Consider the following 15,806-nt stretch of genomic DNA (forward strand, 5'->3'; position numbering starts at 1 on the left):
TTAATTATAATTTCCTAATTTAGTTGTCTAAAGAGTTGTCGGTTCGAGTCCCCTGTCTCTAGGATCGCCCTTCATCCTTCTCAATTTTCCTCACCCAAGAGTCTCCCACGTTGGTCCCGTGCCTCTCGAGTCCCCTTCCATCCTCTCGAGTCCCCTTCCATCCTCTCGAGTGTCCTTTCGGCCTCTTAGGTCCCCTGCATGCTTCGCGTGGTAGGGTTTCAATTTGGATCCGTTGGTGGCAAGTCTATTTTCATTAGCCATTCGAAGACCTGGAACCGCAAATTCTACAGGGACCACGGTCTCCTTCCCGTACATAAGAAGAAGAAGAAGAATAAAGATTTTGAAGGCTACGGCCTTCAGCACTGGGTTCCAGTCATCTTCGACAAGGATGATCTTGGGGTCACTCATCCCCCCAAGGTTTGTCTCCTTTAAATTGGCTTCCTGGTATTTAATGGGCTCCCCCTTCGAGAATTGGTGTGCCGGTGACTCGTTCACCAAGGCCTCCCCTTCCTTGTACTTGCCATATTTTGGGGGAAATATATCTAGTTCTTCCTCGATGCTCAATACATTGCACGAGGGTATAAATATTTCATAATCTCCCATTTGCCAATGGAAGAGGCCATTCAAGGAGTCCCTGTCGTCCCTTGAGCATGCCTCCAGTTCTAACACCCCTTCGTCACTAGGCTCCATGCGGCGTCCGCCTCCACCCTCCCCCAACTGGTCTCCCTCCGATTCCGAGTTGGAGGAGGATGCCAACTCCTCACTCACCATCTGGGTATGGAGATCGATCACATACTTCCTCCCCACCTTTTCCAAGGAAAGAGTATTCCGCTTCCAGTTATGGTTTGCTTTTGCTGCAATGAGCCACCCACGCCCAAGAATGGCGTCATACCCTTTCTGCTTCAGGGGAATTACTACGAAATCTAGTATGAATGGCTGTGTGCCAATCATCACTTGCTGGCCCATGAGGGTACCAAGAGGTTTAATCCCATGTTGATCTGCCCCTAGTAGATTGAACGTGGGGTCCACAACGTAGGCTTTCCCAGTTTTTTCCATGTGGCTTCTGGGAGCACATTTACTCCTGACCCTGACCCTCCATCCACAATAGTGTCTATCAAGGTAGTCCCCAGTATGCCCATTTCTACCACTGCCGGTTGGTGTCCGCTATTGACTACCAACAACATGGGGTCGACAGTGGGGATTAGGACCTTCCTTAACGTAGGGTCGGCTATGGGGCTCACGACCTCCCTCATTTTCACCTGTGAGGGTACAGAGTTTAAGATAGCCGTTGTAAACTACAGCATGGTCTCCAGGAGGTCTTGAATTCTCACGAGTACCTCCATCTACAATATTTGCCGTAAGATTTCCTCTTCTCCCCTCGTTCGTGGCGGATTTGAGGTCTAGTGGCTGTTTTGTCCTTGTGCGGCCATTTCCTTTGTGATCCTGTCTCTTGCTTCCCGCACCCTCTCGGTCTCCGTGCGGGGATTTGGGTATGCACTCTTTTTGGCCTACGCCCTAGTGATTGCCAATACTTCCGCCTTCATGGGTTCTATGTTTAGAAGGTTTACACTAGGCTTCAAGCAATTTGCGTCCTCATGGTCACCTGGCCCGCACCATCGGCAAAGGTGCTGAGGATTGGCTTCCTTTGTGCAATCGCGGGTGAAGTGTCCCCACTGATTGCAGGCCCTACACTGGATCATTGGCCGGCCTTTGGCATCATACTGGATCCGGTTTCTGATATTGTTATTGTTATTGTTATTATTTCTTCCGCCGCCGCGTCTGTTATCCCGGTATCCTCCAGATGATGTCGTTGTGTTTGTTTGTTGGCCCGTACCCGCTGGTGGGAACGTTGTGGCCTGCTCCGTGAACAGCACCTGGTTCATTTGCGTATTCCGGGTTTTCATGTTGTATGGGCACTCCTTGTTGGAGTGTCCCATCACTTGGCAAATCTTGCAGAATGCCTTCTTCTGGCAAGTAGCCTTTGTGTGCCCCTCCTCTTTGCACTCAGTGCACCATATGTCCCCTTCGGTCCGACCGGTGCTTCTCATTGTTTTGAATTCCCTCCTCATTCGCTCCATGTCTTTCTAAAGCGCTTGCACCCGTTTGCCAGCCTTGTTGTCGCTGTTGCTTTCGTGTGACAAGTCATCCTCCTCGGACGAGCTATCCTTCTTCTTTTTCTTCGATGTCTTGGTCTCGCTCTTGAGATCCATCGCTCTATTGTATGCGTCTTCGTACGATGTAGGTGGAACGATTTTCATCTTCTTTCGGAGGGAATGCTTTAGTCCCTCCACGAACCATCGCTTTTTCAACCCATCTGCTGGTTGACTCTCCATTTTTCCCAGTAGTTCCTTCAGCCGCCGACTATAAGCTCGCACTGTCTCGTTCTTATTCTGCTTCATTCCATAGATCTCGACGACTATTTCGTTGTCATCTCTCAAGAGGCGAAACTCTATCCCAAACTCCTCCTTCAGGTCAGGCTGGGAATTGTGTTACCCATTCATCTTGATCGGTAACGCTGTTTGCTGATCATATGGTTTCGCATGTTCGACAATGGCGAACGGGATCTTCCTTCCCATCACCATTGAACTTCAGTAGTTTCTATTTACTTGCCATTGATGGGGGTCGTATCCCCTATTGTGGTTGTAGCTGTGTCTGAGCCCTTGCGCCGCTCCCTCCGGCGCCTGTGGTGTGTCCTGCCTGGGTGACTGGGGGTTGCCTGCCGTGTGTTGCACTTACAACCATACGGTTGCCCTCCCCCTCGTTCTCACCCGCACCCACTCCTTGCTCTCCTTGGTGATCCTCACTCCGTGGTGTAAGGGATAAGTTTCTAAATTGATCCCGAGTCTCCTCGACTAGATTTTGCCGTAACCTTGTCTCTTCCAGAAACTCTTCGTGGCTCCATGCCCTACGGTGTTATGGCGGCACGTAGAAGTTTCCCTCGGCTTCTGCACCCTCCATGACACCTCCATGGTTCCCTTCGGGCCACCCTTTGGCAGGTCGTCCTTTGGTAAATTGCCTCAGCCTCCGTCTCTGTTCTACTCGCTGCTCCAGAATCAAGGCCCTCTACGCGACCTCCCACTCGTTCATTTCCGCTTTTTTATTTCTATCTTTATTCAATAGGTTGGGCATTAATTGCCGCACATTTCCATAACTCACAATACATAAATCAAAACACATCTTTATTAATTCATTTCCGCAAATACAACTCATGTCAATGACACTTTTATTTGAATATAGAAGATTCAAGGTTCAATTCCTTCCTGGCCTGGCACCATCCCGTTCCACTTCCCGTCGGCTGTTATCTTCGTACTGTTGAAGGATCTGTTGGCGTCGCTCTTCCTGGGCAATCTCCTTCAGGCAAGCTTCTTGTGCCAGCGATGCCTGTGCAAGCAACCGGGGAAGATGGTTCATCAACCGATTTACTGCCGGGCTCACCTCCAACGCTGTCCACACGGCACTTGGTGGGATTTCCGCCTCCATCGCCTCTCGTCAGACGTAGGTCTGGATGGCTACCTGGAGTAGAATTGAAAATTCTCTCGTTGCGGTGTCTTCTCCTATGCAAAGTTATGTTCACGCGTCATCGGCCTCTGGGTTTATCTCACCAACGGGTAGGCCCATCGTGTCTGTGCGCCATCCGCGTCTTCCGTTCCCGAGTACGTCTAGGCAACAGTGCCAAATGTTTGCCCTCTTGGGTGAATAACTTAGAACATAAAGTACGTAATGCAGAATAATAACGCCATAGATATCAGACAAGTATCTGTGATATTATTCCATTCGTAATCGTCTTCCCGTTACATGTTACATTCGGAAGTATATAAAGATACCGAGGGGGTGCGAGTGCCAACAGTCGCACCGCAACGACCACCCCTCGGTTGTCAACTAACCAAAACAATTACACATAATTAACTAGTCTTATGTTTGTGTACAATAATGCCGCTAACAACCCAAACATAGCATAATCAAACTACTCAAAAAAAACATCTCTTCTTCAAATAATCCCAATTAGCATAACTTGATACCATAACTGCCCAACTGACAAAAAAATGTAACCAATCATCTTCTTTGAAAGCGCCACATATTCAAAAATAATGACATTTCTTTAAATCTGCAAGATTGAACAAATAATGGCATCTCTCAATCTGAAAAAAATGCCATCTTTACAACTTTACACACATACCCAAAGTCGACACCAAGTAGCAGACAAACAAACTACTAAAAAAGCATAGAATAAACTCAACAGGTGTTCTTCTAACAAGAACATGTAACTCTTTTAGAATGCCAAACAGTGCCTCCAAAAGTGAATATTTTAGATGCCTATCAGGCGAATAGTAAGAAGAACGCAACACAGAAAGCATTGCGCAATAGAAAGACGCATTCATTGCAAAATTTGGCATTCCAACCACTCTTGTTGAACTATACAGACAATTCAGGGAGATCTAAAGAAGAGAACATGAGCCTATTACCGCTTTCAATAACTAGTTCCATAGAGCTTACACGATGCTTTGAGCTCCTTATCTCATCGCGGATGCAAGAGAAATATACTATGGTGCCTTAGATCATTTGACTTCCATGTTCGTAAGAGCCTACCCTGCCCCAAATGATTTGAATACAGCATATACAAAAGCTATTGAAGTGAGCAAGAATATGGGCCAAAACATCACCGGACCACCCGCGACACCTAACCAAATTCAAGCCAGAAGTCAGGCCTTGATGCATCAAACCCCAGTCCTGAATGTAGTTCTACAATCAGCATATCCTAATATACAGCCATCCAACCAACTGGTACTTCATCCAGAAGTCGCACTTTCTCAAGCTCCACCAGCACATCCCGTTTATCTGCAAAATGTATCAACATCTACAAGAACGCGGGAAGAAAAGGATGAAATGAAGGAATTAATCGAGCAAGTTAAGAAGTTGTCAACTTAAGTAACATACTTGAGAAATCAAAATAATCAGTTACAGAGCATGCAAAGGAGTAATCAAAGCTATCAAGGAAATAATCAAAACTACCAAGGAAATAATCAAAATCATCAAGGAGGTAACAATCAAGGATTCAGGAGTAACAACGAAGGATTTCAAAGAACATGGAATACGGCATCTAACAATGGAAATATAGTTTCACTGCTAGATAATCCACCTAGCTCACAAAATCAAGAGAATCGTCCAACGGACAAGGTATTTTTAGCAGAAGCAGCATTGTCTAGTTGGTGCAGATTACATAATACAAACCAACACTCCGAGCTCCAATGCCCCGAATTCAAAATCGTTGCTGACATATTTCAACAAGAGATGCGCAATGCTAAAGCACCTGAAAATCCTCCAACAAGTAGTTATGAAATGGTTCCCACAATGCGATAAGATCAAGCATTAGTTGTTGAAAGCTTCAAGCCTGCTTCTGCATACTCAGAGGAACAATATCCCAAAGCTCCGATGGTGCCACCAGGTTCTCCATTTCCACCCGCTTCTGCAAACGAACCTGTTAAAGACTCAGAATACGTCTTTCCACCTCTCAACAACAGCGTCCTAGTTGAAGGCATAAAAGAAGTACATATGCCACAACAATCATCGAGAAATCGAGGAACAAAAGTATATCAAAGGAATCATAGAAATCAAGAGCCACTAACAACATCAATTCCTCCAAATAATTTCTCTACACCGCCAAACCTAGATGCTAGCAATCTTCCAAGTTATCCACAAGATTCATCAGAATATAGACAAAGGAACATCCCTTCTCCTCCCAAGGACGAAATGAAGAAGCTTAGTTTGTATGTACTCGAAGAGTTTAAGAAGGTCAAAGTCAGGTTGTCACTATTTGAGTTGATGAAAGTACTCGAGATCAGGGAAACATTAGTTAACAGCTTGAGTGATGTTGAGACAGCAAGGCCGAACAGTCAAAACACTTCCAATGCTTCAAGAGGAACAACCAACGCTCCTCAAGCTAATATAAACATGATTCAGGAAGAAGCAAATGAAGAAGGACAACCAGCTAGCAACGAATGCATGGTCCAGATTTCATCCTTCTTGCCAAAGAAAGCAAATATGTTAGAAGGAAAGATGCTGCCCAAAAGAGATAACAAGAAGACCTCGGAAAACCCAAAAATAGAAGAAAAGCCTACTTCAAGTGAGATTGTTCCAAGGAAAGAGACTACCACCAAAAAGGATCCAACTAAAGAAAAAACATCAAAGCAAGAAAACAATGTTGAAGGTGACAGTTCAAAAGAACATAACAATGTTGACAAAAGTGAAGCAAGTCAACAAGCACAGAAAGATAAATCTACAATTTTATGTCAAGGGAAAGATGAGCCAGCACCATTTCTACTTTCAATAAGAATTTTTGGGAAACTCCTACATAACTGTTTGTATGACTCAGAAGCCTCAAGCAACATTATGCCCTTAGCCATCTGCCAGAAGCTAAGTATAACTCCTACACCTACCACAAAGAAGGTAACTCCTACACCTACCACATAGGATAGACTTCAATGATGAATTCAGAGACTTCATCACCTTACTCCATCGATGGTTGGTGCACTTGAGGCTTCAGATTTTGAGGATTGGATGTTCCTATTTCATTGAGACTGTTACTCATGGCAAGAATGCAATCAATTGGGCAAGGCTCATCAACAACAACATTGATCTACAGTTAAGCAGGTTGATGCACACCAAAACATTCTATATGAGCCCCTACATCATATACTCCATGGCAAGAAATTATGAGTATCCAGGACTTATGTACACGAGCGTATTTGGAAGGAGATCTGGAGAGATTAAGGTATATGATTGTTATCCACGACTTAAGCATCCACCAAAACAACACTATAGGAGATTGAATGATGCTATCACTATGCATATCACAAGGACACTTTGAGGTGGATTGCAGTGAAGACTCTCTCCAAAAGCACAAGCATTGGTAGAACAACATGGTGGATGGTTCATCCAGTTTCCGAAATTCACATATATCAGAGTTCAAGGATGTCCTTATCCTCCCTACATGTTGCCGCGCTATCCAACGAATAGAGTGGTGTTACTAGAGGGGTGAGACAATTGATAGCATATGTCAAGGCATATAGGCATAAGCGTGGAACAAATGTTTCTTTTCCTATCACGCTTGGAGATTCCATTGAAGTATGCCCATCCATTCATGCAACAGAAGATGCTGAGAGAGAGTTGGCATTGCATTCACTCAAGTTATTCACGCCTAGAGATTGTTTTGACCCATATGATAATGTAAAAGCAGTTCTGGGAAAGAAATATGGACACTGATGGCAGTTAGAAGACTATTGGGTGAACATTCAAAATGATGTGGAAGTGAAGAACGAGATGTATTCCAAGCTATCTCTCGATTTCATCAGGAAATGCAAGTTGTTTCATATTGCCAACCAAGTTCAAGATAGTGGCAAATATCTCCAAGCAGCCTACGCCAAAGAAGACAAAGAGATTAAAATAGACCCGCATGTGGATAGACATACAACACCAGAAGTTGAAAGAACAGAATATAGCGCTAACATTCTACTCAGAAGAAAGAGCAGATGATGAAAATGAGGCAAGCCCAAGTGGGAGTACTCCTCAACCATCTAACTCAAGAGGATATAAGAGAAAGGAGGATCGTGGAGAAAAGGAGCTCTCAAGAAAGAAGCATAAATCAAATACAAGTCATCCTTCCTCCAGACATGAAGAAGAACCAAACCTGGATGAAAGACACAATGAACAAAGAATAGAAAAAGAGTTGAGTCAAGGAGCTAATGAATCAACGAAATCTACAGTTCACAACAATAAAGGCAAGGAGAAATCGTCTCAAGGACAAGAACATCTCACCCATCTCATTCAAGAGATTGAAGGAGGCAAAGAAGAGGATAATGATGAGACTACCTCACCATCTAGAGATCAACAAATGCATGACGAAGCACAAATTCAAGAAGGAAGATCTTCTATTCCGAAATGGCTAAAGGAAGGACTAGCTCAAGAAGTGATAGTAGTTGAGGAAGAGAAAACATATGATATAGCGAGTGTTCTAAGCCAAACTCGAGAAGTCACCAAGAAGAGGAAAGCTACTAAAATGTCGAAGGTGATTAGAGATGATTCGGGATCAAGGAAGTTGCAAATACCTACTCCAAGGGTTGAGAAGTATGAAGGTGAGATCACAGCAGATGAGTATGATATGGAGACTATTGATTTGGGTCCACTCACTTCCGAGCAAGCTATAAGTGATGCAACTGATCCATTGAAGGCAGTTAATGACATGTTGAGAGCTGAAATAGAAAAGAACAGAAGATTAGAAAAGGAGATAAGTGCGTGGAGGAACTATGTCCAGCAATTTCAGCAGCCATTAAGACATCAGAGTCCAGCAACCACACCACCACCTTTGCTTCCTCTAGAGTCAATTAATCATATGGAGAAGACGAGGAATTCGGCACAGTTGATGGATATATGGATAGAGGATGCATACACCAAAGTTAACAAGTTCATGAAGGGCACAATGAAGACACTAGATATAGTTATCAAGGTTCTTGGGAGACCTCATGTCCTCATAGAAGCCTTTGAAGCATTTGCTCATGCTAGAGATGTCATCATTCCAACGCTTCAAGTAATAAGAAAAACATCCCGAAAAAGTTTTGTCAAGAGAGAAGATAACAAGAGAGAGATCAACACCTAGATTTCTACGATGGAGCAGTCTACTTCGAACAAAGAGAGTCATTTTTTAGGAAATTGGAAATGGATGCAGTCAAGTTCAAGATGATATGCATCGAATTCATGATAAGATAGTGGAAGTAGCACAGATTGTTTTAGAGAAAAAGATTGATCCAAGAACGATCATAGAAGCTAGAGAGTTGGAGGAAAGGATAAGAGTCATCTTCCATGGGACTGATGGAATGATCACCAGGGAACAATTGAATGATATGCTTGAGTTCATGGTTTTAGCACGAAAAACTCAAGAACTCGAACTTGAATGGGATAATGCCATCGTCAGAGCTTTCGGAGAAGTCATGCACATAGAGGAACAACTAAAGTCTCTGCCTATGACAAAGATAGATGGTATAGTGACTAGATTCATTGAATATGCCAGAAAGGAAACAAGATTCTAGAAGACAGTTTGTTATGATCCTACTTGGCAGTTCATTTTCTCATTGGAGAATGCTTCCTCGATTTCCATGTCGGCACATGCTATTTTCTGATTGGTTGTTTCCATGATGATGTTTATCTAGATAGGGTTTCATTTGTATCAAACCCGAATTAGGGTTTAGGTGGCAAAATCTTGGCCCTTGATCTTCATTCGATCTCGGCCCTTCATTGTATTTGGGAGTATTATATAAACTCCACTCATTTCATTTGTAAAGGTTAATAGTGCTAGAATAGTGGATAGAGAAATGGAGATTTTGATTAGAAGTCAAGAGTGATAAGAGAAGGACTTGAAGAATTGTTGTTTGTTTGGTTATTGGATTAATAAAACATTGAAGTTATCGTGTTTCTATTCAATCTTTGAAGCTTATTGCATGGTTCTTTATCCTCTCAAGTCAATCTTGGATATTACTTTAAGTATTTAGATTAAATGATGGAATGTTGCATTTGATGTATCTTGAAACTCGTAATCCATACCAATAGCCTCTTGCTGATTGTAAGTGCGCCTTGTGTGGTCAATTGGAATCATTGATAGCGCTTAAGTTCAATTGTCGCTCAATCATCGATATACATTCAAGTAATGGTGTCTATGTTTAGCAATGATTTGAAAACCCTTAAAGGTCCTTAGAAGGTTGCACTAGTTCTAGTGGAGTTGTTCTTGTATGGTGATGCTAAGACTAGTAGAGTTTCACTTGTATCGTTCTTCATCCATTCATTCTTAGGATAGCTTAGAACCTCTCTAAACCCTTATCTTTTGCCATTTTTTGACAAACATTTAGTAGTGTTAGGAAGGAACTTCACTGCACATCATCCACGAAATACTTCATGAAATCTTTCGTAACCAAAAATGCCCCTTGATGAAACAGCAATCACAACGACCAACGGAGCTTATCCACACGTAGTGACCCTACATTCATGAACATTGGAGTCTTCTCAAGTGATCCTTAAGCTAACCTTCAGCATTTGAGAGATTTTATTCAAGAGAGGATAAGATACTTTTGGGTATTTTATTTTGTGTTTGCATGTGCCTAAAAGACACATCAACAGGGTACACTACTATGACATTGATCAAGGGTTGTGTTGTGATGTATTCACACATCGCCCCATTGCAAATGGGGACCCCTGCTTTTTGCTTTCTAGGGTTTGTTTTCTAGGTCTTTTAGGGTTTTGTCTGTTAGCCTTTGCAGGATGAGTGTTGTCGAGAGGATCGTTGGATTGCAGGCTTTGCTTGAGCCAGGGTGAGTCCACAGGGCCCCAGAATTAGGGTTTCTTTGAGAGTCTTCCTTAGGGCCTGGTTTTGCTCTTGTTATTAATTGTGTCTTGCTTGGTGAGTGAGTATCATTCTTGAAGGTCCGAGCTAGGTCAAGTTGGTGAGTAATAAAGTCTGGAATGTCATCCTGATCTTTAAATGTCTTGAAATTTGGCTAAGTTTGGAATGTCCTGATCCTGAAATTTGACTAAGTCTGGAAAACTAAAGAATCCTCCAAAAACTAGATTTTGCAATATAACTCCTGGAGGTCCGAAACCACTCTCAAACATCCTGGAAGTATATATGGAATATAACTTAAAGTATAAGTTCTTATACTTAAACGTTATATTCCATAAAATAATCCTGACGAAGAGGCTAAAATGTCAAAATTCACTCCTGACCCTTCCAAAGGGTCCAGAGCGAATGTCAATTTTCACTCCTGACCCTTCCAAAGGGTCTAGAGCAAAAATTCACCAAAGACTCAAGACAAAGTCAAGTCAATTTGAAGGTGAATTGAGCCTAGAATAGAAATTTCGCTTCTGACCCTTCCAAAGGGTCTAGACCGAAATTCTTGAAAGCACTCATTTTCCCCTTTGCTAAAGTCAAGACCAAGATGGAGATGAAAGGAGAGTAGTCTATGTTTGCCTCCCAAAGAAAATTAGAGTTGAAAAAAGCAAGAATCAAGGTCAAATCATGATTTTCGCTCCTGACCCTTCCAAAGGGTCCAAAGCGAAAATCCTTGTAGCTCTTATTTCCTTCTTTGTTTTGGCTAGGTGTTGGCGTGATGTAGGATAAATTGGTATGTTCTTGCCTTGGGAGGGAGTTGGACACTTTGAAAGATGAAGATTTTAGCCAAAAAGTGAATTTCGCTCCTGACCCTTCTAAAGGGTCCAGAGCGAAATTCATCATAAACCTTTTGCTCCCTTGTTTTGTCTTGAAACCTTGCTCCTTTGATGGAAAACGATCTATATTTGCCTCTAGGAGAAAATTGAAGTTTAAAAAATGAACAATCAAGCCCAAATGGTGATTTTCGCTCCTGACCCTTCCAAAGGGTCCAGAGCAAAAATCCTCCTAAGGCTCATCTCCTCCCTAGTTTGACCAAATTTTGAGTTGCAAGGCATCTTGAAGGGAAGTGTGGACATGTTTGGACTTCGGAAATGTTTGAAAGCCTTGAAAAAAATGAAGGATTCTAGCCAAGAAGGCGAATTTCGCTCCTGACCCTTCCAAAGGGTCCAGAGCGAAATTCCTTACAAGCCTACCTTTTTGACCTTGCTTGGGCTTAAGACTTTGTTCCTTGCATGAGAATGATGTTTAGTTACCTTCTAGAGAAGATTGGAGGTGAAAAGATGAAGGATCAAGTCAAGAATGAGATTTTCACTCCTGACCCTTCCAAAGGGTCCAGAGCAAAAATCCTCCTAGACCTCATTTCTTTCCATATTTGGCCAAATTTTGATGTCCAAGGTATGTTGAAAGAGAGAATGGGCATATTGAAACCCTTAAGGACGTTTGAAAGAGTTGAGGAATGAGTGTTTTAGCCAAGGAAGGAAATTTCGCTCCTGACCCTTCCAAAGGGTCCAAAGAAAAATTCCTTACAAGCCTATATTTTTTACCTTGCTTGAGCTTAAAACCTTGTTCCTAGGGCGAAGAGAGATAAGATTTTACCTTGCAATGAAGATTGGGTTTGAAAGAATGATGATTTTGGCCTAAAAGTGAATTTCGCTCCTGACCCTTCCAAAGGGTCCAGAGCGAAATTCCTAAAAACCTTTATTTTCTTAGCAAGATCAAATCAAACTTGGGTTTCTATAACTTGGATGTGAGAGGAGAAGTGTTTTCTTGCCTTTTAAGGTGGATTCAAGTTGAAATGATGGAGGAGTGAGCCTAAAACAAGATTTTCGCTCCTGACCCTTCCAAAGGGTCCAGAGCGAAAATCTTAAAACCCATCATTTTCTCCAAAATTTGTGCCAAGCCATGCCTAGACTAAGGTGAGGGAAGCCCTTAAGATTGCCCTTGAATGGATTTTTGTCTCAAAAATGATGATTTTGGGCTAGAGGAAGAATTTCACTCCTGACCCTTTCAGAGGGTCCAGGGCGAAATTCATTATGGGTCCTGTCCCTGGCCATGATTTCTAGCGAAATTCTCTTTTCTAGTCACTTTGAGGTCAAGCAAAATGTTGCAAGCATGGGAGAGGGATCCAAGGATAAGAGTCCAAGTAAACAAAGTGAAAAGAATGGAATTGAATGAGGATAAACAAGCAAATCATGAAATTCGCTCCTAACCCTTCCAAAGGCTCCAGGGCGAAATTGTGCAAAACCTATCTTTTCCCTCAAATTTATGCCAAGTCTAGTGTGGGTCAAGATTAGAGGTGTCCTTAAGCATGTCCTTGAATTGTCAAGAGTCATCAAATATGAAGAAATGAGCTCAACACAAGAAATTCGCTCCTAACCCTTCCAAAGGGTCCAAAGCGAAATTCCTAGGATCACCCTTTTTTCCTTGCAAATCAAGTCAAGTTTTTGGTTTTTATGGCCTAGATAGGAGTGAGGCAATGTGTCCTTGGTCTTGGAGGTGGATTGGAGTTGAAAAGATGAGGAAATAAGCCTAAAATAAGATTTTTGCTCCTGACCCTTCCAAAGGGTCTAGAGCAAAAATCCTAAAAACCATCTTATCCTCCAAATTTTGTGCTAAGTCAGGCCTAGACTAGAGTGAGAGAAGCTATTTGGAATGCCTTGGAAAGATGTTTGACCTTCAAAAGTGTGAATTTTGAGCTAAAAGGTGAATTTCGCTCCTGACCCTTCCAAAGGGTCCAGAGCGAAATTGCGAAATTCTTCATCTACCTATTTCCTCCTTGTGTCAAGTCAAGACTTGGAGTCCTAAGGCGAGGTTGAGGTTAAATTGATGTTACTTTGCCCTACAAGATGAATTGAAGTGAAGAAAATAAAGAGTTGTGACCTAAAAGGTGAATTTTGCTCCTGACCCTTCCAAAGGGTCCAGAGCGAAATTCCCAATTTCACTCAGATTGCTCATGATAAAGATCAAAGCGAAGAGTTGGTTGTGAGGTAATGTTGAAAAGAGGTCTAAATGAGCCAAGAATGCAAATTTCGCTCCTGACCCTTCCAGAGGGTCCAGGGCGAAATTCTTATGAAGCCTGTCCCTGGAAAGAATCTTGAGCAAACTTCATTTTGATGTCTTCTTGTTGATGATTTAAGGTATAAAATGCTATGTCGAAATGAATTTATTATGTGTCCTTAATCATCTTTTGGGTTTGTTTTGCAGAAGAAAGAAGACCATAACAAGGATGACCTTCTCCAGTCCAGCATCAACAGGGACGACCTTTTCGGTCTAGCATCATCAAGGATGACATCTTCCAGTCCAAGAGGAAAGAAGACCATAACAAGGACAACCTTCTCCAATCCAGCATCAACAGGGACGACCTTTTCGGTCTAGCATCATCAAAGACGACATCTTTCAGTCCAAGGTACATCATCCATCCTGCACATCAAAGACAAAGGAAGATAAAGCAAGGGTTCGTTGAAGAAGCAGATAGTTTCAGAAGAGTTAATTAAAGCTAGCTTCACAACATCATCAAATTGAACATCAGCCAAGTTCAGAGTGTCAGGCAAGGTGGCATCCCAGTCATCACTCCTCCATGTTGGGTTGATCCACCTTAGCGTGTCCAGGTTCAATGTACCTGACTCATCAAAGATGACACAAACTTCAATGTACCTACCCCAGCTATCCATTGGTCGAATATTCCAAAGAAGACGTGTCCAAATAATGCAATTATTTCATTGGCCAGAATTGAGTTTGTTGTAACAAACCCTAATTAGGGTTTTCATTGTAAAATCTCGGCCATTGATCTCGAGTTGATCTGAGCCATCGAATTGTATTAAGGGCACTATATAAGCCCTGGCTCCTCATTTGTAAAGGCTAATAGTTAGTCAATAGTTGATAGTAGGTGAATAGTTAGCTAATAGTGAATAGTCAGTTGATAGAATAGCAATTAGAGTAGAATAGCAAGAGAAGGCAAAGATTGTTGCCAAGATGTTGTTGTAAAAGACTTGTAAAACTTCATTGAAGAAATGGTGAAATCTATGGGTCGATTCAACAATTTGCATGGTCTTTATACTTCTCAGATTTGATTTCATGTTATTAGATGAGTGGAAGAAATGTGTTTGATTGATGGTGAAATTTGTATATCCATACTACTAGCAGTTTGTTGATTGCAGACTTGCCTTGTGTAGTCAACTGGAAACATTCAGCTTAAGCTTAACTTCAATTGTCACTTCTTCATTGATATGCATCAACCTGATGGTGTTTATGCTTATAGTGATGATCTGAACATCATAAAGCTTTCCTCCGAAGATTGCACTAACCTTGTGGAGATGGTCCTAGGATGTCAAAACAAAACTTTGTTAGAATTTCACCGAAGGTTATTCATTGCTCCTACATTCTTAGTGTCAGAATTAGATCCTTTCCTCGCCCTCATCTTTTTTCTTTTTTTTCAAAATCTAGGCTAGTGAAATCTTGTGATTCCAGCAAATCAGACGTTCAGGTCATCGAGTGTAAGTCCCCTTGTGATTCCAGCAAAATCACATCATACCACAGAGAGCTTATCCACGAGTAGAGATCCTACATAACAGGAACCTTGAAGCTTCTCCAATTGATCCTTCTGCGATATCTTCAGCATTCGGGAGCTTTATTCAAGAGAGGATAAGGTACCTTTAAGTATTTTATTCTGTGTTTGGTCATGTACAAAATACACATCAACAGGTTGTTTTTAGCATCTTTCAACCCATCAAAAACAATGAACACCCTATCCTGCCCCTTGAATCACATATATGCTACAATGAATCTTCTATGAGCTTGACCTCTTTTTCCAATAAAAGTGTCATGTACCTTCCCATAACCTGAGCCCTAGTACCATTTTGCAGCCTCGTTAACTTTTTCACCATTTCTTGCTAATATGGTGAGCGATAAATATTGAGAGCCAACTCATTTCAATAAATACATCTTGTTATGTGTTGATCAGAAATGTCTTGAATCTCATTTTGAAATGCAGTTTCCAAAGGTCCCTTTTGTCTTCTGTTTGTAGTGGGTTCTTCACTTTCAAGAGTGGCCAAAAATGGGTGGCTCTCTACCACAACACAGGACTAGATGGGGGCATAGGAGGGTTCATTCCATTCGATCTTTTTGCTTAGAGATAATTTGCTCTGTGGCCTACTGTATTGAAATGATAAGGCAATCCAGAACTTTATAGTTTTTTTTAGTTTGCTGCTGTACAGTCAAGCTACAGGCCTGATGTATGGATTTTTTATTCAATTTTGCTGTAAGTGTATTCAAGGGTAAATATTTTATGCTGCAGGTAGAGCAAAAGCTGGTCGTGGTCGTTCACAGTCAAAACAACACCTTTGATGATAACCTTACGCTTTTTATGTAAAATCCTTCG

The 15,806-nt window shown here is 42.0% G+C and overlaps 1 protein-coding gene across 1 annotated transcript in view; it reads right to left on the minus strand.

The window, feature by feature from the left end:
* LOC131037514 (AUGMIN subunit 2) overlaps positions 1–15,806 on the minus strand; it is a 158,746-nt gene that overhangs the window by 96,484 nt on the left and 46,456 nt on the right. The gene's annotated exons all lie outside the window — the stretch shown is intronic.

Source organism: Cryptomeria japonica, chromosome 6, assembly GCF_030272615.1.
Source record: "Cryptomeria japonica chromosome 6, Sugi_1.0, whole genome shotgun sequence".
In the NCBI taxonomy this organism is placed as follows: Eukaryota; Viridiplantae; Streptophyta; class Pinopsida; order Cupressales; family Cupressaceae; genus Cryptomeria; species Cryptomeria japonica.